General features: G+C 48.3%; 1 protein-coding gene and 1 long non-coding RNA gene across 2 annotated transcripts in view; one reads left to right on the forward strand and one right to left on the reverse strand.

The window, feature by feature from the left end:
• The window catches only part of LOC121012910 (uncharacterized), a 52,887-nt gene that overhangs the window by 20,267 nt on the left and 5,686 nt on the right, over positions 1-26,934 (reverse strand). The window contains exon 2 of the long non-coding RNA XR_005782397.1: positions 6,355-6,479. This is a non-coding gene — a long non-coding RNA (uncharacterized LOC121012910). The remainder of the gene's footprint in view (positions 1-6,354; positions 6,480-26,934) is intronic.
• The window catches only part of DHRS12 (dehydrogenase/reductase 12), a 72,973-nt gene that overhangs the window by 4,076 nt on the left and 41,963 nt on the right, over positions 1-26,934 (forward strand). The window lies entirely within an intron of this gene.

Here is a 26,934-nt window from a genome sequence, read left to right on the forward strand (position 1 = left end):
CAGCTTCCCTGGAAACTAGGCTCCCTTTGTTCCCTGGGGCTCCCAAAAGTGCACCTCTCCACCCAGATCTCTCCTATATCCCACCTGCCCTCTTAGGTAAAGATTGGATCGGACAAGGGGCGCCTGGGTGGCTCAGTCAGTTAAGCAACTGACTTCAGCTCAGGTCATGATCTCATGGTTCGTGAGTTCAAGCCCCACATTGGGCTATAGAGCCTGCTTGGGATTCTCTCTGCCCCTTCCTCATTTGCTCGCTCTCTCTCTCTCTCTCTGAAAATAAATAAACATAAAACAAAAAGATTGGATTGGGTAAGAATCTCCATTGGAAGAGGAAATTTTGGTGACCCATAGGATGCTCGCAATGTTTTAGCATCCTTCCATAGACTCTTTATTGGGTAGAAGGGAGAGAAAAAATAGTAATTATGCAGCGGGAAAATTGGGAAACACTTCGAGGTTCAAGATTAACGTCACCAATGCAGCAATCTGGCCAAGAATGGACCACCTCAATCTAAACACAAAGGGACATCTGACAAATTCAAAGTGAGGAATGTTCTATTTAAAATTTTTTTAAATGTTTATTTATTTTTGAGAGAGAGAGAGAGAGAGAGAGTACAAGCAGGGGAGGAGCAGAGAGAGAGGGAGACACAGAATCCGAAGCAGGCTCCAGGCTCTGAGCTGTCAGCACAGAGCCCGATGCAGGACTCAAACCCACGAACCATGAGCTCATGACCTGAACTGAAGTCAGATGCTTAACCAACTGAGCCATGCAGGCGCCCCTACCTCCCATCTTATATATTCTTTTCCATCAAGTTCACTCTGCTCCCGTACATTTGCTTCCCTGTGCCCTGACACCGGCCTGGAGGACGAATTTAATATCTGGGAAGCAATGAAATCTTGATGAATGCATGTGCGGTATGTGTGGCCGGCCTCTAGCCATCACAGGATAACTCAATTAAATGCAATGAGTGTAGTGAACCCAGGTCATTTGCACTTGTCAGGGCATCCTGGGAAGTGCTTTTAGCTCCACACAGAGATAGCAGATGAAAAGGGGCCAACAAAGCACAGACTCAGGAGGGACACCAGGAGAGATGGCTTCCAGCCTGCAACTGGACCCAAAGAACTGTGACCCTGGGTGTATGCATCCCCTCAGCGAGGTGGAGGGAGGCTCACAATACTCAGTGTGCTGAATGTCGAGTGGCAATTTTATTCGACAGTTCTGGCTATGAGAAATAGCACGTTATGTTGTGTTGTGTTATTTTCAGTGTACTTTTTAAAACTTAAAAACTTCTCTCCTTCTGGATGAAATTAATCTGACTTCAGTTTCCTACTTGCCACACTAGCAAGAAAATCAATCTTGAGCATTTCAGTCACACAGGAATTCAGTTTGTAGGAGTTGAGGGGGATCCCTCTTTTGGGGGGTTGGAGCACAGAATGCTTCCCCTCTCTGGACAAGGCCATTATTAGCCTATTCAGCCCCCTTGTGCAACTTTTAAAAGGGGCTCTCCCGGTAGAGGTAGCTTTAAGGACACACAGCTTAGGAGCAGAAAATGCTTGTCTTGGAAGAAAGGGCATCGTCATTTCCAGACAAGGGGGGTTTCCACTTTCCTGCACCCAGACCCCTTGTTTCCTGCACAAACCAGGAACCCCTTGTTTCCCCCTGTTCCCAGCAGCACGCTGTCTTTGCATGGAGCCAGCACTGGCGTCAGGCTTGGGCCATTGGGATCTTTACAAGGCTGGGGGTCTGGTGCCCCCTTCTAGGTGCTCCCTGTAATTCTCTCTGGAAGCTTCCAGGAAGAGGGCCACCAGCCACAGGTTCCATCAAAAACTCCATTTCTCATGGGCTTAGGAGGGCTGCCCTGCCCCTCCCCCCCCAATGCTCTCCCGATCGGGGCTCCATCCTTTTCCTTTGGGACAGCCCCATGGAACTGCTGCCCCACACACTGGAAACTCCAAGTCGCCACCCTTGCCGGAGAAAGAGATTCTGACATCTGTCGGCCCAGTGCTTCTTACCAATTCACCCCGTTACATGAACACCTGGAAGCCTTGAACCTTGGGGAAGTCAAGAATGTGGGCAACGGGGGTGGTTTCAGAAAGTCCTGGGGCTCTGGGCTCACAGATGCCGACACGGTCACCTGGCACGTTAAAGGCAGTGAATTCTGAACCAAACACATGTTCTTTCCCAAAAGCTCCCCGTCTTTCTGTCCTCGCATCTCTGTCAATGCCACCACCATCCTTGTCGCCCAAGCACAGCACTGGAGTCATTTTCTGTTCCTTTCTTCCCTTCATGCCCACACCTCACTGGTACTCAAGGTCCTGTCCCATCTGCACCTTTGGTTGCTCACCAGGCTAGACCACAGCTCAGCCTCTCGCCTGCTCTCTCTGCCCCATCGCCATGGCCCCATCCTTTTTCCAGTGGTTTGACTTTGACTGTGTCACCCCAGCTCCAAATCCTACAAACAACTCCCTCTATCTTCCTAATAAAATCCAAATACCCCCTATTCTCAACATCTCCTTCCAACCTCATCTCTCATTCGTCTTGCTACGAACCACCTGCATTCAGCTAAACTCGCCGAGCTGCCACTCCCCAAAACCACCGTGAGCGTCTTGTACTTGAATCTTTTGTTTCCTCCAGGGTCTTCCCTTTGACTTGAAAAGCCATCTGTCCACAGCTCAGCCTTTCAAAACCCTACCCAGCCATTAACACCAGGGCCAAATAGCCTTCTCCTGGAAGCGTTCCTCGATTTCCTGGGGACTCTCTTCCTCTGGGCTGCTTGCTGCTCCGTGCACCACTCGTGGCCTCTGTCACACACACATTTGTTTCACTCCTCGGGTACGCCTCTCATCTCCCTTGTGAGGCTGTGAGATCTGTGCTGGTGTGGCTGATCGTGGCCATTTTGAATATTGGTAATGAAGTCCATCCCCGTTCAAAGCAGGCAGTGCTTTGAATGCCAAAATGCCAAAATGCCACCTCCTACAAGCGGCTAGGGGCCATTACCTCTGGGGGTGAGGGGGTAGCTGCAAAACAGGCCAGGTGAGAGGATGCAGCAGGTGCTTACATAGCAGGGGAAGAGGGACAGATGGGAAAGACGAGGCAGAGACAGGATGCTGACTGTACCAGAAGTGGCATAGGGGACGGGGTTTGGTGCCTTTATGGATCTAGGGAAGTTGGGAGGGCAGTTGGGAGAAAAGAGGTCATCCTCCTGCGCCCTTTGTCACTTGCCTGCTGGGCATTGGATAGTCAGTGGGACCCCTGAAAGGTGGCGTTGCAGAGAAAAACTACCTGGTTTTAGTCTCAATTCCTGTGTTGAACTATTCCGCTTGAAGCAAGAGAGCAGGGGATACACTTGCTACTCAAGGGAAACAGGCTCTGGAGATCCTTGAGAACAACGAAGCTGAGCGTGCCCACTTTTCCCATCAAGATTACCCCTTTTAAAAATGCTTTGAGTGCTTCTGGCTGCCTACTTTGACCCACAGCCGGGCACTCCCTCGTCTCTAACCAGCGATGGTGGGAGCAGCGGGGTTAAACCCACTTCAAGGTGTGAGCAAGAACGCTGAGCTGGCTAACTGGGACACTGCCCTCCTCTTCATAGTCCTCACTAAGTCAGGAGGCAGTTTATTTGTGCTTTTGGCATAAAGAATGGTTTGGCTCCAACCTTCTGATTCTGACGTCCTCCCACATTGCTGTAACTCTGGATGACTTTCTCCTTTGGGACTCTCAGTTGATTGAGCTCTGTCACTGAGCTCTTTGCAATGGACTTGATAGAGACTCATTTGATCAGAACCCAGGATGCAGCGGGCTGAGCCACACTGCAACCAGTGCTTAGTAAGCTCAAATGCATTGCAGTATTTATCAGTGGCAGTCACTGCTGTCACACTGCCATCCTGGCCCAGGCAAGGTCACCAGGGAGCTCAGCCTGTTTCAGCTCAGCCCTGATGACCCACGACTGTGGAACCAGCCCCCCCAGGGAGAGATCGGGGGAGAGGTGCGGGTTTCTGATTCCTGACTGTGGCGTGGCTGGTCCAAGTGGTAAAGAAGCCCCCGTGCTGTTCACTGCTAATTACTCATCTCGGTGAAACCCCACAGCCCCACACCTCACACTGCCCTGAGCAACCGGGCTGTAAGGAAGGCCTGGCAGAAATATCGCCAGCCTAGCTCACGTGCAAGATGGCATGTGGACGGCCTACTTCACCATCTCTGGGGGCCGCTGGTTTCAAACACAGATTCCCAGGTCCTGCCGGTGGGGATTGTGATTTTGTAGCCAGAGTTCTCAGAGAACCTGAGAATGATGTCTCTGAGGCTGAGTGGGTTTGAGCCTCAGACCCAGACAGTGGTGCTGCAGACAGGGCTGGGGCACGGCCTGATTCCAGGGAGCTCTAGGTTTAAGACTGTCCCTGCTCAGCTCATCAGAGTCCGTGGGAACCATAGGGCCTCCCTCACAGCTGTTTTCCCAGTTCCCCATTTGATCTCTAGGCGGGGTCTGAAATCAAAGGGAAGTCACACATCCTTAATAATGATAGTAGTGATGGGGCGCCTGGGTGGCGCAGTCGGTTGAGCGTCCAACTTCAGCCAGGTCACGATCTCGCGGTCCGGGAGTTCGAGCCCCGCGTCCGGCTCTGGGCTGATGGCTCAGAGCCTGGAGCCTGTTTCCGATTCTGTGTCTCCCTCTCTCTCTGCCCCTCCCCTGTTCATGCTCTGTCTCTCTCTGTCCCAAAAATAAATAAACGTTGAAAAAAAAAATAATGATAATAGTGATGATAATGATAATGGCTAACACCCATGTTTATCATGCAGCAGACCTTGTGTTTCGTGCCTTACATGGGTTATGACACAATCATTTTAGCAGATCTGTTAGCCAAGTCCTATAATTATTATCGTATTTTATTTTTTTTTTAATTTTTTTTAATGTTTACTCATTTTCTGAGTGGGGGGGAGGGAGAGAGAGAGAGAGTGCATGCAAACAGGGTTGGAGCAGAGAGATAGTGAGACAATGCAAAGCAGGCTCCAGGCTCAGAGCTGTCAGCACAGAGCCTTACATGGGGCTCGACCTCACAGACTGTGAGATCATGACCTGAACTGAAGTCAGAGGCTTAACTGAATGAGCCACCCAGGCACCCCTTATCGTGTTTTAAATGAGATCATTGAACCCTCAGGGTTCAGGGGCCCTGCAGTTCACACAACCTGCTGTGGGCCTGGAGTGAGATGTGGTCGCCAGTGGTCTGGCTCCAGCTGGAGGCTCACCATGCTCTCCTCTGGGCTGTCGTTAGGGATGCTCTGGCCCGAGCCTTCTCTCCCTGACTCGCTTGGAGGTAGGAAGCTTGTGCGGCAGGGGCCTCCTCTGGGGCTGCCCCACGTCTCTGTGTCACTGAACACAACACCTGGATTACACACATGGCCGGGTGATGCCATCTGTCATAAGCCTGCAGCACAGTGAAGGGTTTTCTGGGATGTCAATCACTTTATCATCCAGCTAACAAGCTCAAGGCCAGAAATAGAGATGGGATGCTTCAGCTTCTTGCTTTCCTACCACTTCCCAGCAAGTAGTTTATTCCTTGACCTCCACCTTATACCAGGAATTAAAACAGATGTGGCTAGATTTCCTGAAACTCTCTCTTTAACTGGGCACACTGTCAGCAACGCTGTGTCCCCTGTAGTCAACAGAGCCAGCTACATAATTTGCAAGGCCCGGTTGCAAAATGAAAATGCCGAGCACCTTGTCCAAAAGGCAGGGAAAAAACTCTGTTTAGGGTACTGTGCATAAAGCTTTATCCTTTCTTCAGCAACCTCTTTTGATTTGTCGTTGTATTTTTAATTTCCTATTTAATGTTGTTTTAAGTAAACAAAAATAAAATACACTTCATTAACAATTTTAAATGATTAGCATAAATGTTACCATTCACCTTAATATTGTTTAATGACAGCTATAAATGCAAAGGGCATCTGACTCACATGTAGAATCACCAAAATCACACATTCGTGTTACCTAGGTCTTAGGTACTTTGTTTTTGCCAGAAAACAGCAGAAACACTACGCGAAACTACCATGATTATTTTCATTTCGCTTCTTGATCATGGATGCTTTTTACCAAAACTCTCTGTGATGAGTGAGGTAGAACTGAATGGCAAAGGAACTAGGAATGGCCCTGACTGTCCCTTTCCTTGTGTGTCATCATGTTGGTGAGAAACGGCTGGCCACCGAGGGAGGCCACCCGGGGAAGAAAGGAAGTGACAGGATTCCTTGGCCATTTGTGTTTCTTAGAACACCACGGCCTCTGACTGCCTTTGAGGCAAGTTCTCGTTCAAATGGGAAATGTGGCCCTCAGGGTGGTCAGTGCCCCTGCTTCCTTGTAATATGCTTACCTTGTATTCATTTGGAGTCTTGCTGACACCTCGTGGGCCCAGCAAAATTCAAGAATGCGGCAGCAAGAGTGGCAGACGCGCGTGGCACGTATCTTCTCACACGCAGGCTCGACTGTCCCATTAGACTACGTTTGCAAAATACAAGTTCAAAGATAAATTCATTAAGAAATTCAAGACTGCAGCAGGAGAGTGTTAAGCCAAATGCAATTGCCCCCCAAGCACAGGGCACCGTGTCACTGCACGGGCTGCACATCTGTGAAAAGCCAGCTCTGGTGGGCAGTGTTACACTCATTCAGGGAGGGGCAGTTTGAAGGGAGAAGTGAACATCCGGGCAGATCACTCCCACATGCCTGTCATCCTCCACATTTCCTGGAGGTGAAGGTCAAGATTGATTGGCAGGAAGGGGACGGGCAGGACCCTGCTCTTCCAGGGCGTGTAGTAGTGGAGTTTCCGGTTTGGTGGGGTGAGTCTCAGCAATTTTCTCCTCCTGAGACGACTGGGATTCACAAATCAACCTGTGGTCTTTGATAATCTGAAACTGGAATGGGCCTTGTAGATGAAACTAATTACAGAGGGTTCAGTGTAAGTAAGAGAAAATCCAACTCAAACTGGCTTAAATAATACAGAGGATCTATTGGTTCGTATCAAGGGAAAGTCCAGAAATAGGTTAGCTTCATGGGTGTGTGATTCAGTGGGTGACAAATGCCTTTGAAGACCTAGTTTCTTCTTGCCTCTCCTTTTTGCCTTCCACGTGTCATTCTCAGGCTGCCTCCCCTTCATGGTGGCAAGATGGCGGCCAACAGCCCTTAGAGCACGGCGCTTGCACACCATTGGCGAGGGAGGGAGAGAAATCGTATTTTTCGAAGTTCTGTCTGAAGAGTGAGAAGGCTTTTTTTTCTTCTCCCCTTGGGTATGCTTGGCTCAAAATGAATCATGAGCTTACCCACCAGATGCCCAATGAGAACTACTCTGCTGATTAATTTAGGGCTAAATTTCATGCCCTTCTCCAAAGTCCATGGTGGAGTCAGCTTGTGCCAGAGCACATGAACTACATAGGAGAATGGGGATGTGGACAGGTGTGGAGACCAAAAGAAAAACTGGGGTGATTGCCTAGAGAGGAAGGAGAGAATGCTAAGAAGGCTACCATGATATCCACTCAGAGATTCTGTCTCTGCTCTTGGGGCTGGCATTGGAACCTAGCGGGATGTGTAATGCTGTCTAAAATTTAAAAGCAGGGACTGGGGTGTAGGCCTCCCCAAAAGGCATTCAAATTCATAATTAACAAAAAAGATGTCTAAACAAAACCTGTATGTGCAAGCCATTTAACAGATGGGGAAACCAAGAAGTAACAAGGGGAAAGAATTGCCTGATCATAATAGTGGCTGTAAACTGAGCTGGGGTGTGCGTCTGCTAATGCATTTTACAGAAGAGGAATGTGAGACCCCAGAAGGCCATCTAATTTTCCCGAAGCCACATGACGAATGAGTGACGGAGCCAGGACTGGACCCAGGCTGTGTCTCCGTCCCTTCCCGGTGGTACAAACAGGAAGCAAAGCCCCAAGCAGTTAAGAGCTCTCTTCCACTGTGTGTCAGTGAGAAGTTTTAGGAGACCATCTCGTATCATATTCTGTGGGACATGGGGCCAAATGAATGGAAAGGGAAAAAGACTTCGTGAAGCAAATTCTGGAAGTGATAAATCAGGTTGTCAGCGAATCTGAGGCAGGGAAGGGAAGAACCATCTGCAGCAGGTCTGGGCTCCCAGGAAGCACAGGGCTGATCCTGCCTGGCTCAGCGCATGCCGGTGGCTTCTGGCTTCCTGGCACTGGCAGAGCAGCAGTTTATAAACTCCTTTCCTAGAAGCCGTCAGACTTTAGAGAGGTGGTGCAGGAAATGTGGGTCTTAGAGTCGGCAGCACGAGCATCAGAGACATTCAGCTCTCTCAGAGAGGCAAGTCCTGGCTTGCACCTCCCCCCTTCTCGTTGAGTGACCTCCTGCCATCTGCCGACTTGCCAGAAGGTTGGGCCTCGCAGATGCATAAGGAAATCGCAGCGCGAAGGCAAGGAAAGGGTCTGTGTGTTTCCAACCCAGCTCCCGCTCCTCCTCCTTGCCCCCTGCTTTGCTTTTGTGCTCTTTGCCGTCCTGATGCTGCCGCTCTCCGTGGCCTTCACGGGTAAGCTGGCTGCTGAGCTGCCGGGCGCCACTGATCACCCACATGCGGCCGTGGGACAATGACCTTCATCTTTAAACGTAAAATGCAGGACAGAAAGAGCCGGCCAGACGGGTGATTCAAATAGCATAGTAGCTGTAGTAGAATTATTTGGTGAACATTTTGTTTTTAAAAAATGTTTATTTATTTTGAGGGAAAGAACATGTGCACAAATTGGGGAGGGGCAGAGAGAGACGGAGACGGAGACAGAGACAGAGACTCCCAAGCAGGCTCTGCACTGGTAGCACTCAACCTCACAAAACCGTGGGATCGTGACCAGAGTGGAAACCAAGAGTCGGACGCTTAACAAACCAAGTCACCCAGGCGCCTCTATTCGGTGAACGAACGTTTTTTAAAAAAAGAGTCCTGGGCCCCACCCTGGGAGATATTGATGCAATGTGTCCAGGATGGGGATCCATACCTGCTTTTAAAAAATCTGTCACGGGGCGCCTGGGTGGCGCAGTCGGTTAGGCGTCCGACTTCAGCCAGGTCACGATCTCGCGGTCCGTGAGTTCGAGCCCCGCGTCAGGCTCTGGGCTGATGGCTCAGAGCCTGGAGCCTGTTTCCGATTCTGTGTCTCCCTCTCTCTCTGCCCCTCCCCCGTTCATGCTCTGTCTCTCTCTGTCCCAAAAATAAATAAACGTTGAAAAAAAAAATTAAAAAAAAAATAAATAAAAAATAAAAAATAAAAAATCTGTCACCAGGTGATTCTGGTGCCTGTGGACCAGGTTGGGGGCCACTGAGTGAGAGGGCTTCCCAGGGCCGCTCTCCACCTCCTGTGTTCCCATGTGGAAGCCTGTCATGAGCAGTATGAAAATGCTATGGTAACATGTAGGTGCTCTGTACATTTCTCTTGCTGAACATACGGATAAATACTTCCATAAGTCACATGTATTAAATGACCTCAATTATGTCAAAGCGTGAAGTGTTGAGGGAGTGGGGAGCTCCTTACGTAGCTAAAAATGATTGTCATGTGTCAGTGGAATTAAACTCATGCTCCGGAATGTTGCTAATGGAGGCCCTGAGCTCTGTACACAGCACCTAGCCAGTCCTATTTCAATAGAGACCTAGAAAGCCTGGTGTTCTAGTTTCCAAGTTCACAGCATATTGGAGTAGAAATGAAAAGGGCATAGGTGTTGTTGAGTAAAACCCCAGTACCCTAATTGCTTAATGGGAATGAGGTTTCCCTTTGGGGTGATGACAATATTTTGGAACTAGATAGAGGTGGCAGTTATACAACTTTGTGAATACATTCAATGCCACTGAATACTTCACTTGAAAATGGTTCATTTTAGGGGCGCCTGGGTGGCTCAGTCAGTTAAGCATCCGACTTGGTTTTGGCTCAGGTCATGATCTCTCGGTTCGTGAGATCGAGCCCCAAGTAGGGCTCTGTGCTGACAGTGCGGAGCCTGCTTGGAATTCTGTCTCTTCTCTCTGCCCCTCCCTCACTCCCATGCACATTCTCTCTTTCTCAAAATAAAATATAATTTATAAATAAATAAATAAATGCAATGGTTCATTTTATGTGCAGTTCACTCAGCAAAAAAAAAAAAAAAGCAGCAATACTAAAAAACAAACAAAAACTAATACAAAATAATACTCTTAAAATTTTTTTTAATGTTTATTCATTTTTGAGAGAGAGAGAGAGAGAGAGAGAGAGCAAGCAGGGGAGGGGAAGAGAGAGAGGGAGTCACAGAATCGGAAGCAGGCTCCAGGCTCTGAGCTGTCAGCACAGAGACTGATGCGGGGCTCAAACTCATGAACCTCAAGATCATGACCTAAGCCGAAGTCAGTTGCTTAACTGACTGAGCCACTCAGGCACCCCAAAATAGTACTCTTAAATTTGTGACAAGTGAAAGTTGACAGCTTGTTGGGAAATAAAAGAAATAAAACTCTAAAGTTTGTACAGAACTAAAATAGCCGAGAAGTTAGGTGCCTGGGTGGCTCAGTCTTCGGCTCCAGTCATGATCTCATGATTTGTGAGCTCGAGCCCTGCATCAGGAGAGCTTGAACCCCATTTTGGGTGAGCTCTGCTTCTGTCTCTGTCCTCTTTCTCTCTCTCTGCCCTCTGTGGGGTTCTCTACCTCTTCTCTGTTTCTCTCCACCCCTCAGGATTGTCTCTCTCTCCCTCTCTCTCTGCCTGTCACTCACTTGTGCCCTTTCTCTCAAAAATAAAAAATAAAATAGCTGAGAAGTCTGGGGCCATTTGGTGGAAGAGTAGATGATTCAACCAATTCAATAGGCCCTAAAGCTGTCATTATTACAGTGTAGTTCAAAATAAACATTTATTATATGGCTCTGCTCTATCAAGAAGACTTTCTAAGATGTTAGGTATCCCCTGCTTAGGAATCCAGGAGTATCCTTAAAAAAAAAAAAACAAGTCCTGTGAAAAATCTATCAACTAAAAGATTTTTATTGAGTTAAAAAAAAAAAAAAAAAAAGCTTTTGGAGCCTGTGGTTTAGTTATCTGGAAAACGAGCTTAACTGGAATAGTTCATTCACTAACAAGGCTGTTTAAATGAAGCAAGAACCTATAAGGCCAGTTCCCATAGACATTATGCTAAAATCACTACATTCGCTGCCGGAAGAAAGTATTGGAGAATCACTGCTCCGTGGTTATGAGTTTCTGTTTGGGGTGTTGAAAAAGTTTTGGAACTAGGGAGTGGTGATGGATGCACAAGATTGCGAACGTAATTAGTGCCACTGAATTGTAATGTTTAAGAATGGTTACAATGGTAGGGGCGCCTGGGTGGCTCAGTCAGTTAAGCACTGACTTCAGCTCAGGTCATGATCTCATGGTCCGTGAGTTCAAGCCCCGTGTCTGGCTCTGTGCTGACAGCTTGGGAGTCTGGAGCCTGCTTTGGATTCTGTGTCTCCCCCTCTTTCTGTCCCTCCCCAGCTCGCCCTCTGTCTCTCTTTCTCAAAAATAAATAAACATTAAAAGAATTTTTTAAATGGTTACAATGGCAAAATACTTTATATTATCACAATAAAACACGTAAAAAATAATCATTAAAACCCCATGATATGGGCCCCTCCAAAAAGCCTAAAGAGAATCATTGTGATACTGCTCGTCAGACAGAAAGAACATCTAGAGGTAAAGTAGGTAGGTACTAAGCAATACGTGAAGAACACAAGGGGAAAGGCGCTTTTATTAAATTTATTAGGATCCTTTTAAGCCATCTGTGCACTGTGTGACCCTCCTGTGAGCAGCAGCTGTTTTTATTCATTAGGAATGAACAGATATAGAAGTCATTACTCAATGTTCATCTCGCAGCTGGGTTTGAATTGAAAGGCAGTTCATATCCAACAACTTTGGCCCCAAGCATTTAAAGGTCCTTGTGTGAAAAGGTTGTATCAAGACTTGGAAAGTATTTCATCTGGTAGTGGATTCAGCTGAACGTCAAAGCTGTCTAGGAAGGCAAGCCTCCATAGGTTGACAATTACAGCAATGTGTGTATTTGATTTTGCTCTGGGGTCCTGAATTTGTGGGTCTCTGTATACCCAGGAATTTTTGTTAATTTCAGTGGAATATGGTATCATCGTGGGGAAATGGCTTATTTCCTCTAAGTACCCATGCCTCTAATGCATTCATGGGAAATAAAAATCAAATCGAAGCTAAAACTTTAAATGTCATTTTAACAGAAGACTTTGATTTTACAGTGAGCATCCCGTTTCTTGGGCTCTATTGACAAACGATTGGTCAGGGTAACTTTACTATGTTGTGGTAACAAATTAACCCTGGAATCTCAACACTATGAAGCGGCTCAACACTATGAAGGTTTATTTCTTGCTCATGAACGTTCCGTTGTAAGTCAGGAGCCTCTCCAGGGTTCCTGAAGACTCCCCCAGGGTAATGTGATGACTTCACACTCCAAATGACTTCATTCTTGCTCACTGACTATCTCAACCCATGGATTCCAGGTGGTCAAAGCAAGAGAACAAAACAAAGGGCCACGTGCCAGTTTTTAAATGCTTTGGCCCCATACTGTCCCACAGCCCACTGGTTAGAAGTAGTCACACAGCATTGGCTACCCACCAGGGGGCTGGGAAGTGTGAGGGACATTCACTGAGCAATGTCTGTGCACAGCCAAGATGTGTGCTAGGACACATCCAAAGCCTGGTCATTTGAGCCAGATTGGTCACTGAGGACAATGGGCATTCTTTTATATATATATATGTATGTGTATATATACATATATGTGTGTATATATATATATATATACATATATATGTATGTATACATATATTAGGGTTTTTTTCAAAAAATTTAAAAATGTTTATTTTTTAGAGAGAGAGAGAGACAGAGACAGAGTGTGAGCAGGGGAGGGGCAGAGAGAGAGGGAGACACAGAATCTGAAGCAGGTTCCAGGCTCTGAGCTGTCAGCACAGAGCCCGATGTGGGGCTCGAACCCACAAACTGTGAGATCATGACCTGAGCCGAAGTCGGACGCTTAACCGATTGAGCCACTCAGGCACCCCCTTTCGTATATTTTAAATAATATACCATACCACCACTAGTTAATAATAGGCCTAGAAGACAGAGGCTGGAGAAAAGTAGAGAAGGCATTGCTATGGGAATTAAAATTGCCACTAAGAAAGGGTATAGTCGGTTAATACCCAGACAAAGTGATATCTGGTCCCTGCTCTACCTGACATCTGGGGGACAGCCACTTAGTCCCCTGAGCATCCTGAAGATCAGGTGGCCAGTGAGACTGGGCATGCTCCACAAGCAGGGGATTGGGTTACAGTTTCCATGAGGAGCATTTAGGCCTCTGCAGAAGTCTACTGCATCTTCCCAGCTGGCTTTATGCTTTTGAATGCACTTCTCTTCATCCTTTTTCATTCTCTCCCCTCTGTAGGGATGAAGTTTTTGGAGGACTGCCCCATACAGACCCTCATCCCTCTCTATTTGCTAGCGGGTGGGATCATTGGAGCCTTAAAGGTGAAGCCTATTTATCCACTGTTTAGTTTTTGCAGAAATTTAACTTACAGGCACGTGACACACAGCCTTTAATTGTCTGCTGCTCACGGAGGAGCCAGAACATCTATGGAAGCAGTGGGGCAAGGTGGATCCTGAAGTCTGCTTGCAGAGACATGGGTTTTTCCTGATGAGGAGCATTCGCCCAGAGCTGGGCATCTTTGCAGTAGCCTCCCTCCTGCCGCCCTGAGAGCAATGTGCTAATTTGTGGCTTTGGTCTGACAACAGTTGAAGCAGAGGAGTGGCTGACTGCCAATTAATTCTACCTTTGAATTCAGCCGGAGTTATCTTGGCCTCTCTCTGCTTCTTTTTAGAAAGGTTCCTGTGGAGGGCAGTGGAGTTTGCATCTGGTTGAAATGTATTTGGTTTTAGCAGCTCTTATTTCTGTGTCTCTCCTAGCGCTCAACCGACCGGCACAGAAACCACTAGCTGCAGTCATCAATCAGACGTTAAACTCTGATGTTTCAGGGGAGGAGGGGCTTCTCTGTGACTCTCAATTTCATGTCAGTGTAGGGAGCCGATCTGCTCCTGGGTTGTACTGACATCTGTTTTAACAGGAAAAGTGACAGAAGAAAAAAACATCAAGGGTCCTGGAGAGTCTACAGGTGTCAAAATCCCTGGCCCACAGAAATGTCCCACCTGTCCAAAGCACCTCAGGTCTAAGGTATCTTAGGTCCACATCCATTCATCAGTGACCCTTCCCAACCGTCCAAGCCACCCTCAAAGCTTCCTGTATCAAAAGCTAGAAAACACAAGCATCCATTTTTCCAAAATGGTTGCATAGAGATGAAACACAGAAGAAAACCATCAGGAGTGCCATATATAAAATTTCATTTGGACACACTGTCTGATTTCTTTGCCAGCATCTTTGTGGTGCTTGGGGCCTTCTGAAGATGCTGGCCAGTGGCATCAGTCAGGATATTGGTTAGGACATCAAATGAGTGTCTTGCTGTTCTATGTAATCAGCAGTCACCAGCTCAAGTCATGGGAAGCAGGTCTGAACCTTTTGTGTCTGAGGTTATGTCACCATTAAATGCCCTCAACTCCTAACAGCAGGGCAGGGGCAGTGTTCTGGAATGTGCAATAACACGTGTCTCCCCCCCCCCCCCCCGTGACAACATCCCCACGGGATCAGCTCCCGTACTTGGGACTCTGGCTCCAAGTAAACCCAGAGGCTCTCTGCTCAGTGGGGCTTCTTATCCCCTGTGGCCCCGTGGTATGAGGGGAAAAGCCCTCATGGACCGAGCGCCATAGAGATGTTCAAAACAAGGGCAACGTTTTCAGCAGTAATTACCTCTGCTCAGCCCTCCCTCACTTGGCTACCTCATCATCAGGCCGTGAAGTGAAACTTTCCTGTGGAGATGTTACCGTCCATGGGGTCTGTTCCTCTTAACAACGGCAAACTTTTCCTTTATGAAATCCGGCCCAGAACCCAAAGGTAATTTATTTTAATGAACAAACTAGGGCCCTGATAAACAGCACTGATTTTTTTTTTTTCCTGGCAATCTAGAACTGTTTGCAGCCAAATTAAATTTTTGTGCTCATCGTAGCGAGGTAATACACAGTGAGTCCGTTAACTGTTAGAGAGCAATGGCAAACAGATTTATAGAATCCCTAGATGGAGAAGTTTGCCGGTGATACCAATGCTCTGTCTTTAACCCTCTCGGAACACTGCGCCACAGTGCCCAGCATCCTTTCTAAAATGCAGCAATAGCATCACGGTATTGCATCTTGTTGACGAGAAAGCAGAGCATCAGTGAGTGGACATTTCCCAGGATCACCAAAAAGAACTGAGTCATGACCCACTGGAAGATCATGAAGTGAATTTAGTAAGGTTGTGACCATTAAACAAAATGGAATAGAGGGACTCCAGGGTGGCTCAGTCGGTTCAGCGTCTGACTCTTGACTTCGGCTTAGGTCACGGTCTCACGGTTCGTGGGACCGAGCCCCACGTCGGACTCTGCGCTGACAGCGCAAAGCCTGCTTGGGATTCTCTCTCTCCCTCTCTGTGCCCCTCCCCCACCTGTGCTCGCACGCTCTCCCTCTGTAAATAAACATTAAAAAAAATAGAATAGAAAATACTAGAGTGCCCAGTAAGCATGGTGTGATAAACACATACACGTGTGTTTGGGCATATGGGACATATAATTTAATCCAAATCGGGACACTTTTGAGAGTACACAGGGGCTTTAATAATCATGCCAGGAAAACCCCGTAAACCAGGACTCTGAGCCAACAAGGACACACGGTCCCCCAATTACTAGGTTGTGATGTAAAAGGTATTTGTTACTGAGGACCGTGTTAAAAAGAAGGTTTCAGGGGCGCCTGGGTGGCGCAGTCAGTTAAGCGTCCGACTTCAGCCAGGTCACGATCTCGCGGTCCAGGAGTTCGAGCCCCGCGTCAGGCTCTGGGCTGATGGCTCGGAGCCTGGAGCCTGTTTCCGATTCTGTGTCTCCCTCTCTCTCTCTGCCCCTCCCCCGTTCATGCTCTGTCTCTCTCTGTCCCAAAAATAAATAAACGTTGAAAAAAAAATTTTAAAAAAAGAAAGTTTCAGAAACACTGATTTAGTGGCCATTAACCTACCTAATGCCCCACCTCATCCCCAATATCCCACTGCTCAGTGATCATTTCTACCACCCAGTGAGTGCTTACTATGTGCCAGGTGAGGTGCTAAGGGCTTTGCCCCATTTTGAACCTAGTCCTCACGATACCCCTTTGAGGCAGGTACTTGTATCAGAAAGGAGTTTTGAATATGAGAAACAAAAAATCAGGAGGAAAGGCCCCCACGGCATCCAGAACCTACCAGGCCTGTGACGTGGCCTGGAGGCAGCAGGAAAGTCTGCTGGGGTCCGCCCTTTATGAGGCAGGGGGCCTGTTGTGCAGCCCTCTAATCAGGACCAGGTACTCGTGTTATAAAGTCGTGTGGTGTAAGGGTGCAGGGACAGTCGAAGGAAAGTCTGTATGCCTGGCTTCCGGGCATAACTGCATAGCACAGTGACTTGCCAGACACAGTGAGCCGGGGGTGAGAAGACAGGAGGACCACAGGGCAGGGCAAAGGCACCCCTGAGGCACGAGCCACATGTTGTGACTGCGCAAAGTCGTGAGCAAGAGGGCAGGTGAACCAAACACAGCTGGACCCTGTCTCTTCTTTCTCGTGGGGAAGAATCACTAGAGGTACAACCAGCATGGTAGCTATTGATTGGTTACAGCAGATGAGGAGCAGGGAGGCTCCTGGGTTTCTAGCTTGGACAGTGTCACCCAAATGAGAGGCATATGGAAGGTAATGAGTTATGTCTTCAGCATACTGAGCCGAGGGCCTGGGGGCACTCGGGAGAGCCTCACACGTGTCCGAGGTCTGGAGGAAAGTTCCGGAAGGGAGCTGCAGACTAGGGTGCCATCAGCCTTTAGGTGGGTGAGGTCAGGGCCTGGGCCATATTTGTGAGGGTCACCAAAGAGGGAAGCTACTGAAAGAGGCCGAGAGAGAGAATGGCTTGGTGGAAAGGAAGCCAGCTTTGGCTGAAGACAGACCCGGTGCCTGGATCTTCCACTTTTTGTACACATGACCTTGGCTGAAATTCTTAATCATCCTGGTCCTCAGCTCCTTTGTTTCTAAAGTGAGGAAAGTAATGTACACTTCCCTAGGGTTGTTTTAAATAAGACAACCTGCCTAAAAATAAAAGCACTTAGTATCTGTCTTAGCTCAGGCTGCCGTTGACAAGATGCCACAGACCAAGTTGCTTCCATAACAGACATTCAGTAGGGGGAGGGAGGAGAACACTTTCAGATGATGACCACATGCAGGTTTGCAGTCACGGGAGGACGGGGAGCAGGTCACTGGAGCCAGGAAGGCCAGGGATGACCTCAAGGATGATGAAACAAACCAGAGCAGCAGCGACACTCTGGGTGTGGACATATATTCCAGTCTACTAATCCCTTGTCCAAAGCAGCTCACACATCAAAATAGAAAATGCCACCAAGGATGCTGACTAAGGATTGATGCCTTCATTCTTGCCAGTTCTAATTCTTCAAAATTAAATTTCACTCCTTGGCGGCATTTCCAACTCTAGTGTGGGCACTTTGCGCATTAAATCTCCCTCTCTCTCTGTTTCTCTCCTGGCTTCTATTCCCTCTCCTCCACCTGCTTTGCTGCCTTGCCCTCTGACCTCCCCCATCCCCACCGCCCCCACCCCCGCCGCCCGCCAACCACAACCCAGGTGTCTCTCCTGCTGCATGACTCTACCAGGATGAGGCGGCTTGTGGCCAAGGCCGTGGTGATTGACGACCAACCAGGACAATGATGCATATCCCTGGAGGCAGACCGTGTGCAAGTATTATATCCACCTCAGCCTCAGCCTCAGCCTCTTCCTTTTCCTCTGGTTCCTTTCGGGGAATTACGGGGCCCTCTCTGTTTACCTGCCTGATTTTATTCCCCCTTTCCAGCAGCCTCAAGATTACTGTGACAAAACCCTGTACCCCTGTGCCGTAGGGAGTCCTCGTGCTCAGCCACACCATGCTGGTCCTGCTCATCCTGTGCAGTGGGCGTGTCTATGTGTGGTCCAGGTGGAGATTCGTTGTCGATGGAGACTGAGAATCACCCATTCCGGCACACACAGGCACGCATTCGCGCATGCGCAACGCCACACACTCACATGCACACACGCGCATGTATATGCAAACACGCACCCACGCACACTCTGCACACTCATGCACAATTGCAAGAGGAGGGCACACTGTAAAGCAATAGACGTCCCTCCAGGCAGTGAAGAAACCACCAAAATGCACTGCGTGTTTATTCTAGGCAGACTAAAGGAGCGCTTGCCTCCCTGGGCCTGGGGGAAGCCCTGTGGTTCTTTCCAGAGTGGGACTTTTGTACTCATGAGTTTGCAGAGGCATCTTTTTATGTGAGGGGATGAGGCGAGGGAGGCAAAGACTGGGAGGCTCTTTCCAGCTATAGGCAGTTCCAATGACCGTCACAAGAGCAAGTTTTGCTGCTGTTACTGTTGCTACTGCTGTGTTGTCATCCAGCCGCGGGCAACCTGAAATTATAGAAAGGGATATCTTCCCAACAAGACCTATCTTAGCTTCACTTGGGTGGCTTTGTTATGAACAGGAGAAAGGTGCTGTGTTTAATGACTCCGGGTGTCTTTTGGGAAAGAGCTCTCTTTCCCAGCCCCAAATCAGACAGGTTTGATTGGACCGGTAAGGGCATCCCAAGGGCAGCTATAAAGGCTGCCAAAGTCAAGGAAGTCAGTGCCCCTGGGGCTCGGGTCTGGCCCGTGAGCCTGGCGTCACGGAGGGTAGCGTGCCCTCCCCGTGTGCCTTGGGGTAGTCCTACTGCAAATTCTTTGCTTGGCCTGAGTCCGCTTCTTTCCCTGGCCATCTGTGTACATCTCTGTAATGTGCTCCTGGCACAAACCAGTTTCGTGTAGGTTTTGGCCAGGTTGCACGTGGTGTCGTTAATGCAGGTGTTTGGGGGGGTTTTTTGGTTTTTTTTTTGTTTTGTTTTGTTTTGTTTTGTTTTGTTTTTGGTCTCTGAGTTTAAATACTCTACAGTAGCAAATCTACTTGATGTCAGGTTAGGGCTGGGCAGGCTTTTGCAAATCCATTTATCTGGAAGTTCAGGATGACACCGAAGAGCAAACACTAACATCCCTCCCGCTGCTGTCGTTAGGGGTGAAGTTCCTGAGAGCTGGGGTACCAGGCCATGCGGTGCCGTCAGCGGGGGCGCACCGATGCTTTAGAATCTTGGGTGAAGACTCTGTCGTGTGTGTTTCTAGGGGCAGTGCCCGCCCAGGGGGACAGTGGCCCCTTCGTAGTTGTGCTTCTGTCGCAGCACGTGCACAGCCTCTGTATGTTACCTGGTGCCTAGCTACTGCTTGCTTTTGAGGCAGGGGGTGGGGGGGGGTGCTTTGTAAGAAGACCAACCCCAAAGTGGCCATCCGTGTGGCCTCCTCTCCCTGCTTCCAGAGAAAAGGACCTAGGAGTTCACGGTGAGTTTGGGCATCTGTCACCTGCTGTTACATTTGGTCCAGGTTCCTCCCAGGTCGGAAGAAGGTGCTGGAAGCGCCCTCTGCTGGGCCAAGGGCAGAAAGCCCTTAACTTTGCCCCTACCCCTCTGGGACTTTACTGGTTTCATCTTCGCCCGAGCCTTGCAAGATAAGAGGGAGTAGGACTTGAAGTTCCTGCCGTCATCTGGGATGCCCGAAGTCACCCTCATTGTGCCCCACATCACCTTCTCCATGCCGGGGGCTCCGAGACTAGAGCAGGCAAGGTGTTCCATGGGCACCCCCTTCCACCCTGCTTGCCTTAGGTGATGACTCACCAGTCACTCCCAGTCGCTTAGCTACTGTTTGGACACAAATGAACAAAGCCAGCAGAGCCCATTTGTAAGCTCAATCCAGGCCACACGTCAACCATCACTTTACTTAGCATCTCTGACACAAACTCCTGAGCAGGGCTTGAAAAGAGTGTCCAAAAAAGTAAACCAAGCCTACACAGTTAGGCGAAGCCAGACTCTGTACTCGCGGAGGAGAATGGCCTGGCAGCCCTCTGCAGAGGCAGGCTCCCCAAGTGCACCAGGACCACACCGCCGGCTCAGGCACGCCGGAGCCTAGGATGGCAAACAGATTTGTTCTCTCCCGCTAGCTCCCATCACGGCTGTGTGTTGTGTTGGGAATGACCCTGAGGATCTGAGACTCAACAAGGAGGTGTGAGGGGACCTATACAGTCCCACTGGGGGTGACCCTGGGGTTCTGGGGACCTGGCAAATGGAGGTTCTCCCACTCACATCTCAGCACGGTCCTCACCTCGTAGTGATGCATTGTGCCCTTGTGAGTGACTCACAGGAGGAGTCTGGCCATGGACAGGCCACGACAAGGGCTCCTTGTCACTGACTCCTCTTCATCTGCGGGCACTGAGGACCTAAGCCCGTGCACCCACAGTGCTGCCATACACATGCTTCTGAGATGTTGTTGCTGGGGCCTGGGCAAAGGTGGAAAGAGCTTGCAAAAAAAAAAAAAATCTTTTTAAAAATCATAAACTTGCTGTTAGACTGCAGATATTGGCTAGTGCTTTGGATACCCCTGTAGCCAGGTCCCAGATGCTGGCGATTCCCAGTTTCTGATAGGCATGACTATCCCCGGAGTGTCACAGAAATCGCTGTGTTGGTATACACGATGACTTACCAAATATGCTTGAGAAAGTGGCAACTTATCCCTGTTCCCAGAAATAGCTTGGTAGAAGAATTAATTCCTCCTTTCATTCCATTCCCTATATTTATATCTTGTTTCACAATGAATTTGGAGGGTCTTTAAATGCTGTATTTGAGGGGCGCCTGAGCGGCTCAGTCGGTTAAACATCTGACTTCAGCTCAGGTTATGATCTCACAGTTTGTGAGTTCGAGCCCCACGTCGGGCTCTGTGCTGACAGCTCAGAGCCTGGAGCCTGTTTCGGATTCTGTGTCTCCCTCTTTCTCTCACCCCTCCCCCACTTGCACTCTATCTCATCACTCTCAAAAATAAACATGAAAAAAATTTTAAATGCTGTTATTTGAGACAATAAAATTAAAGAAAAAATATATAGTCAAAAATCAAACGATAGGAGGGGCGCCTGGATGGCTCAGCCAGTTAAGCTTCCAACTTCAGCTTGGGTCATAATTTCACAGTTCATGAGTTTGAGCCCTGCATCAGGCTCTCTGCTGTCAGCACAGAGCCCACTTCAGATTCTCTGTCCCCTTCTCTCTCTGCCCCTCCCCCCAGCCCCCGCTTGCTCTCTCTCTCTCTCTCTCTCTCAAAAATAAACATTAAAAAAATAGAACTACAGGAAAAACTAAGATGGTTAGCAGTTTTCAACGTCTTTTTCCCCCTACACCAACACACTAGAGTCTCAACCTAGAGGGAGTGGTGAAGAAATGTGACGGCTTTCATATGTGCCCTACCCCCCTTTGCAAAGGGAGAGTATTGGTTGTAGGCCCTTGATAATTACTAAAACCTGGACTACATTTTTGGCTTTGAGTTTCCTTGCCACCAAAGAGGTAAGGAAAATCAGCTACAAACTGCCCATTTTCTGTGGAGTCAAAAAATACACCCCCTCAGGAGAAACATGGGTTAAGTCTGAAAGACCATATTACATGCGTCCATTCGTAGCGGGAACATGGCGTGATTCAGTGGGTGACATCTTCAGCATACTATACAAAGACATTAGCAGCCTTTGAATGATAATTTATTAGGGCCTCCTTCAACGGATGGTGAAGTGGTTATGACGAGGTACCTTTCAGAAAGGTTCTGGGCCAAGGCAAATTGTCCATGACTACGGTTCTCTCAAGGTCTGGCTTAACCCAGAGAGAACTTTCAAAGGGTCTAGGAAGTGATCAGCTGCATGTCCTTTATGTGATTCCCGGTTAGGATCATTTCCCTCATCTGGGCTTTTTGGTGGAAGATGAGCGTGCGAAGTTCAGAGTTATTACCCAGAGCCTCGGGGTGCACCCTGCACTGATGCTAAGCGGACTGCAAACACCGGCACAATGAAAGCACCTCGCCAAGAGTGACCCAGAAGTCAGCCATCCCTTCTTTGCAGGAATGGTTTTCTGGGGAAATTAACATGATAACATCTGAACTTGAGAGTGCTAAAAAAAAAAAAAAAAAAAAGGGACCATTTCACGGGAGCCAACCACACCCGTGGCTCACAGACCTCAGTGAACCATCAGAACCACCCCAAGGGTTTGTTTAAAATGCAGAAGCACGGCCCCCAGAAATTCTGATTCTGTGGGTCAGGGGACCACACCTGTGCACTCAGGCCACGCAGGAGTCACAGACTGACCCAGAACTGTTCCATCATAGTTGCGAGCATGAGAAGAGGCTTCTCTGTCTTAGCACGAGAAGAGGCAAAGCGGTCAAAAACTTGCACTTTTGTATAAATTAATCTTGTGCTTCATTTCCTTGTGGGCGTTTTTCATTGTTGATGACATAAACTTGGAACAATTGTTCCTCAGTGCCTTCCCTGAATACCCTGGGGGAGATCATCCTCCAGGCCTTGGGACGCTTCTCTTGTTCTTTCCTCCAGTGCGATGACCATGGGCACAGACCATACACAGGAGCCAACGACCGTCAGGGGCCTGTTCAAGGCAAATTTTGCTCCATAAAACTCATAATCCTCAGGTGGACAAATGAGTTCATGGTGGATTCTAGAACAATGAACTCCTAAAAATCCTTATTGATGCTGGTGGCAATTTCCCTTTTCATGAGTATGGAACTAAGAAGAAAGCAAATCTCTCGTTTACAGAGGTTGAATTTCAATAGTTCACTTTTTAGGTCAGCCTGGTACGATAGCTGCCAACTTATCTTGGCATCTTAGGAGACAGCCTCTCGGTATCGCCCACAGAAGTGAAATAGCAGGTGGGTGTTTCTCAAATGCATCTTCTGTTGTTTTCTCTAGAACACTCTCTTTGTTAGATCAGTTAGCTTTTAAACTTTCTTACTGCATTGTATGGAGGTAAAGTTTCTTTTTTTTTTTTTTTTAATTTTTTTTTCAACGTTTATTTATTTTTTTGGGACAGAGAGAGACAGAGCATGAACGGGCGAGGGGCAGAGAGAGAGGGAGACACAGAATCGGAAACAGGCTCCAGGCTCCGAGCCATCAGCCCAGAGCCCGACGCGGGGCTCGAACTCACGGACCGCGAGATCGTGACCTGGCTGAAGTCGGATGCTTAACCGACTAGGCCACCCAGGAGCCCCGGAGGTAAAGTTTCAAAGGCAAAGAAAAGACAACTCACACTTTATGCTGGTCCCACCCCAGGTGAGGTAGTAAGGGTTTGCAAATATGGCAAGTTCTAACAAGGGCACCGAAATCTCGTGACTGAGAATGTCTCTCTGTTCTGACTGCCTCCTGTTCACCCCATTGGTGAGAGAGGGGTCCCTTGCCCTAAACGCTGGGAGATGGCTGAGCACACAGCAGTTGGTTGCTGGACAGATGAGAATGATGGTGCTTCACTGGTCACATACATTCACAGCCCGGCAGGGAGGATGCGGCATGCTGTGCAGGGCCACATGGAGGCTGCACGGAGAAACAGACTGAGCAACCAGGGACCTCAGGGGTCATGCTCTGTAGAAATAAGGTGGGGCAGGGGGTAAGCTCTGGTTCTGGCAGGAGGAGGCGATGGGCTTGTTTGAATGACATCTGGAGCTGGCAGGGAGGTGAAACTCGTTACGCTGAGGAGCGGGTGGGGTGCAGCCAGTCGTCCGGGGGAACGAGCAGGTGGGAGCCTTTCCTGCCTCGTGGGGGGCATATCTGGTAAGAGCAGGGGAACTCATGGTTAGGCCTCTGGGAGGCTAAATATGTCAAGGAAGCTGATGAAATTTGGGGCCTTCCAATCACCCTCCAAGATCAATCTCTGCCTTTATTTGCCTATCTTCCCCAGATTACTTAGTCCTGGATTCGAATCTAGATTTGAATTTTCTCAACAACCAAAGCAGAAGGCAGATCAATCAATCATGAGATATACATTGTCCGTGAAGAAAAAAAAAACGGGGGGTAGGGTGGCGCCTTGGTGGTTCAGTTGGTTAAACATCTGACTCCAGCTCGGGTCATGATCTCGCAGTTCGTGAGTTCGAGCCCCGCGTCGGGCTCTGTGCTGACAGCTCAGAGCCTAGAGCCTGCTTTGGAGTCTATGTCTCCTTCTCTCTCTGCCCCTCCCCTGCTCACACTCTGTCTCTCTCTCTCTCTCTCAAAAATAAATAAATATTAAAAAAAAAAAAAAAAGCTGCTCCCCACCATCAACACCCAGGTTAGAACACTCACTTCCTGGACAGCTCTGGCCCTGGTCAGCAGCTCCGAGCCCTTCCAATCGTCTGATGATTTTCCCCACAATTGCAAAAATCTTGCAGTCTCACTGGATTCTTCCATTTTTTTTTCTTACTCTTTATTTCTTTATTTGAATATTTCAGCTTTAAAATGTCCTGTAGCCTGTACTTTTTCATAGCCGCCCCCCCCCCCCAAAAAGGCGTTCACAAATTGATTTACAGCTTATAAGTTTGTTTATAAAGAAGCCAGTGTCTGTTCAGTTCCCAGTTCACTGGCGGAAGCAGGTGTGGCCCAGATCCCACTGGGACTCCCTGTGCCAGCCCCACGGGGGCACCCCAGTTGCAGCAGGTGCTGTGGCTGATGGCTCACATCTGCAGCCTTTCCCGGAAACCCACTCTGGGTTAGTACAGCCAGCTTGCCAGAATGCACCCAGACTTACCCCCGTCCCCACCCCCCAACATATGCAGTTACTCATAGCTAAGGACTGAGTCGGGGAAGAGAGAGTAAAAGCCCAGCTCCCTTGGTTCAGGGCAGGTCAAGCTCTGTGGTGTCATTCACAGTCCAGAGCTTTCCGTGGATTCAGGCCAGGCTTCATCAGAAGCCACATCCTTTCCCATCTTCTTCCTCTTTCCTACCTTGCAATTTCGTTTTCCCAAGACCACTCCCTCAACACGTCCCTTTCCATGAAGCTCCACCCCCAGGCTTTGCCTCCAGAGAACCTGACCTAGGACAGAGCTGTTTGTCCACAGCTGGAGGCAGGAGAAAAATCAATAGTATAAAGCCCTTTTATTTTCCTAAAATGTGATACATGCTTATGGCTAAAAATTCAAGTAGTGTCAGAGGGTATAAAGTAAAATGTGAAGGATTTCACACCTAACCCCAACACCCAGGCCCGATCCTCCAAAAGGTAGCCGGTGCTAATTTTTTAGTATCCTTTCAGAACATGTCTATGTATATTCAAGCATAAATTATATCAAATTATTCATATTATTCTGCAGCCTGCTTTTTTTCCACTTGCTACATCATGAACTTCTTTCCCTTATCAATGCAAAGAGATCTGCCTTCAACAATGACCAGTAATCATAAGACTCACTTAAATAGGCACATTCTCTGTTACTGATATGGTCTGTCATTTCTGTGACTCAAAATGGAAAAACCAGTAATGTGATATTTCATTTTGCCAAATGAGCAACTGAGAGCTCAGTTGGGGAAAGCAGTTTTCATTTTCCCCCTTGTGTACCGGGTGAAATGAGCCCAACTGAACCAAAACTCCCAAAGAAATTAGTTGCTGAGCCTTTTGGATAAAGGCCATGTGACTCACCTGAGGGAAACTCAATGGTCCCCAACAGTGGATCAAAACTGCTGAGGGGAGGGGCACCTGGGTGGTTCAGTCGGTTAACGGCCAACTCCAGCTCAGGTCATGATTTCTCAGTTTGTGAGTTCGAGCCCCGCATGGGGCTCTGTGCTGACAGCTCAGAGCCTGGAGCCTGCTTCTGATTCTGTGTCTCCCTCTCCCTCTGCCCCTCCTCTGCTTGTGCTCTTTCTCAAAAATAAATAAAAACATTAAAAAATATATTAAAATGGATGAGGGACGCCTGGGTGGCTCAGTCAGTTAAGCATCTGACTTAGGCTCAGGTCATGATCTCACAGTTCATGGGTTCGAGCCCCATGTCGGGCTCTGTGCTGGTGCTTCGGATTGTGTCTCCCTCTCTCTCTGTCGCTTTCCTGTTCATGCTCTGTTTCAATCTCACTCTCTCAAATATAAATAAACATTAAATTTTTTTTAAAAAACTGGTGACAGAAAAGAAGTTGAGCTGGTTCTGAATAATGCACATCCACAGGACCTCATCTGTCAGCAAACCATCCCTTCAATATTGCATGTGTGTAAGCGTGTGTGTGTGTGTGTGTGTGTGTGTGTGTGTGTGTGTAATTAACTATCCTAAGCCATGGATGCAAGATGGAGGCAGCACCCAGATATCACCGAAACTATAAAAAGGATTTTAAGACACAGAACAAAAAGTAACAACGCAACACAAGGAGATTGTATCTCACACCCATTCAGACGGCCACCCCAAAACCATAACAACAGAAACCAGAAAATAACAAGCGTGGGTGAGGATGTGGAGAAATCGGAACCCTTGTGCCTCGGTGGTGGGAATGTAAAATGGTGCCGTCGTTACGGAACTCTGAAGTTTCCTCAAAGAAAATAAAAAATGGAATTGCCACATGATCCAACAGTTCCACTTCTGGCTGTACACGCAGAATAACCAAAAGCCGGGTCTTAAAAAGACCAATGTACTGTATACACCGGTGTGCAGCAGCATTCTTCACGATAGTTAAGAGATGCAGGCAAGCCAAGTGTCCCTCAGCAGATGAGTGGATAAGCAAAGTGCGGTGAATTTCTTATGGAATACGATTCAGCCTTAAGAAGGAAGAAAATTCGGGGCACCTGGGGTGGCTCAGTCAGTTAAGCGTCCGACTCTTGATCTTGGCTCAGGTCATGATCTCATGGTTATGAGACTCAGCCCCTCGTCAGGCTCTACACTCAGTATGGAGCCTGCCTGGGATTTTCTCTCTCTCTCTCTCTCTCTCTCTCT

The sequence above is a fragment of the Herpailurus yagouaroundi genome, unplaced genomic scaffold (assembly GCF_014898765.1).
Source record: "Herpailurus yagouaroundi ecotype Mexico unplaced genomic scaffold, PumYag 197, whole genome shotgun sequence".
Lineage (NCBI taxonomy): Eukaryota > Metazoa > Chordata > Mammalia > Carnivora > Felidae > Herpailurus > Herpailurus yagouaroundi.